General features: G+C 58.8%; 1 non-coding gene across 1 annotated transcript in view; it reads left to right on the top strand.

Annotated features, from left to right (window-relative positions):
- Window positions 1–2,518: 2,518 nt before the first annotated feature.
- The window catches only part of LOC145550803 (18S ribosomal RNA), a 1,872-nt gene continuing 1,627 nt past the window's right edge, over window positions 2,519–2,763 (top strand). The window contains exon 1 of the ribosomal RNA XR_014086580.1: window positions 2,519–2,763. This exon is cut by the window's right edge and continues 1,627 nt beyond it. This is a non-coding gene — a ribosomal RNA (18S ribosomal RNA).

The following is a 2,763-nucleotide window of genomic DNA, read 5'->3' as shown; positions in this document are numbered from 1 at the left end:
GATGTCCAGGCCTGGATGTCTCTGCCTGGATGTCCAGGCCTGGATGTCTCTGCCTGGATGTCTGTGCCTGGATGTCCAGGCCTGGATGTCTGTGCCTGGATGTCCAGGCCTGGATGTCTCTGCCTGGATGTCTGTGCCTGGATGTCCAGGCCTGGATGTCTGTGCCTGGATGTCCAGGCCTGGATGTCTCTGCCTGATGTCTGTGCTGGTTCTGCAGGCCTGGATGTCCCAGCCTGGTTCTGCAGGCCTGGATGTCTGTGCCTGGATGTCCCAGCCTGGTTCTGCAGGCCTGTATGTCTCTGTTGCTCCAGGCCCGGATTTAAATTCGTACGGAACCTAGGCAAACTATATACTGGAAGAACCGGGCGAGTCCCAGGAGTGCCCCGGTGGTCTCCGATTTCGCCTAGGACGTTCCCCCGATTTTAACGAATTTTAAGCGATTTGCGCCAAAGCGGCCCGGGGGGGGCGCGAGGAGGCGGTCCGGAAGGCCCGGAACCCGCTCATGCCGTACACCGTTGGATCCGGGCCGCTCCGGGGATTACTAGGGTGGCCTCCGTTCGCTCCAGGACCTTCCTGCGGTCGTCTATGGGTGTTTAACCGTCTACCGGAAGTCGGGTCAAAAGTACCCTTTCCCGCGGTCCAAACGAACCGGGACTGGCACCATCGTGCTCCTGGGATGCCCCCGGTTCGGTGATGTCACTCCCGGAGCCTGGACCAAAGTCCCGGTCCCTAGGCCCGGTTCTCTGTCGAGGGTCTCAGCCCTCGCTCATCCCCCGCTCAGCCCGCCCGACGTGAGTATCTTCATCGGCTGCTGCAACATCATCATCCTCAGCGCCACTGTCATGTGCCTTACCAGGGTCCCGAAACACGACCCAGACCCCGAACGCTTGTTCGGATCCGGGCATGTAATACCCCGATGGAACCGGCGAGTCCCAGGAGTGCGCTGGTGGTGTCCGATTTGCTCCAGACCTTCCTACGATTTTAACGAATTTTTAAGTGATTTTCGCCAAAGCGGTCCATTCGGTCCCCGAAAAGCGGTCAAACGGACGGACCCAGGCATGTCATACCCCGATGGAACCGGCGAGTCCCAGGAGTGCGCTGTGGTGTCCGATTTGCTCCAGGACCTTCCTACGATTTAACGAATTTTAAGTGATTTCGCCAAAGCGGGTCCATTCGTCCGCTCGCGAAAAAAATGCACTTTTCGGTAAAAACGCACCATGGCCCGATAGTCCGGATCCGGGGAACAGCCCCGTGCCATCCGTTTCCTTCTACCGCAAAGAACCACCGAGATATAGCACCGGAAGGTCCGGTGCACACTAAAATGTCCGGTCTTTTTACTTCACTTTCGCCCATGAAACTCGGTCGAGGTATTGCGTCACCTTACCCGTCAAAACACCGCCGGAACGATATCAGGAGAGAGTTGGAAAAGAGGACTTAGAAGAAAAACGCAAAGTGAGGTCTTAGAAAATTATATTTAGGAAACCTGGATGTCGGCGAGCCTATCTAAGCAGGTTTCAGCCCTCTTTTCCCCCATTTAGTGCATTTTGAGCGGTTTTAAAAAAAAAAGTCTGCCTTTTCTCTGGAGAACCGGGGCTTGGCCGACAGTCTCAGATTTGGCCGGTGAGTCTGCTGGGTCCTTCCGACGGCCTGGAGGTTCTCTGGCTCGCCCCGGAGCTCTGTGAAGGCAGGACAGAGCGGCAAGGACACCCTGGGCCCAGGCCGAAGGCGGTGTGCTCTGAGCGGACTCCGGTCCGCCCGGGTCCCGCTGGAGGTCCTGGAGCTCCAGTGGATGTCTCCCATGCACACTTACACACACACAACCGACCGAACAGCACACGTGGCCTGCCATGAAGGCTCCCGCCGGCCCTGGTGCTCTCAAGCACTGGCGCTTCGGCGAAGGGTTCCTCCAACCTTGCAGGTTCGCCTCCAGACCCGGGCACTGACAGTCGGGCCTGGCCCACCCGCTCCAGCCCGCGGTCGTCCCATCGGTAGCGAGACCGAGACGTCCCGTCTGTCCCAGCCGTCTTTCACTGGTCCATCGCAGCAGGACTGTCGTTCCAGTTAGGTATCGTTTGGGGTGGAACCGGCCTCCAGGAAGCTGCGGTGGCTCCAGGAATCATTGAGTTTCTCAAAACCCATATGCAGAACCATACCCCCGCGCACATGTGCCAGCTCGAAGGACGCTGCGGACCACGGCTCTCCCCGGGCAAAGTGTGATCTCTCACAGACACCACCGGGGCATCCGTATCCAATGATGGCCGGAGGCTGGCACAGCCGCTGCGGGGGCCCTCTACGGAGATCCGCTGTGGGGGCAGGCAGGCAGGCAAGGCATGGCAGCGGTTCTCCGCCCAAGACGACGCCCGCCCCCACTCGGTTCCTCCGCTCTCCCGAGATGCATGCGCCGCGTGTCGGAGCTGGAAGTCGGCGGCTCTCCTCCGGATAAAGTGCACACATGGTGTGACACCGGAGCAACCTTCCGTCACCGGCCTCGGCCCGCGGTCATCGTTGAATGGGGGTCTACCTGGTTCATCCTGCCAGTAGCATATGCTGTCTCAAAGATTAAGCCATGCATGTCTAAGTACACACGGCTGGTACAGTGAAACTGCGAATGGCTCATTAAATCAGTTATGGTTCCTTGATCGCTCTACCGTTACTTGGATAACTGTGGCAATTCTAGAGCTAATACATGCAAACGAGCGCTGACCCGGCCGCCTCCCTTCGCGGGGCGGGCGGTCGGGGATGCGTGCATTTATCAGACCCAAA

The sequence above is a fragment of the Poecilia reticulata genome, unplaced genomic scaffold (assembly GCF_904066995.2).
Source record: "Poecilia reticulata unplaced genomic scaffold, P_reticulata-male-v2 Scaffold_172, whole genome shotgun sequence".
In the NCBI taxonomy this organism is placed as follows: domain Eukaryota; kingdom Metazoa; phylum Chordata; class Actinopteri; order Cyprinodontiformes; family Poeciliidae; genus Poecilia; species Poecilia reticulata.
Note: the sequence above shows the minus strand (reverse complement) of the source record. Positions and strands in the feature narration are given on the sequence as shown.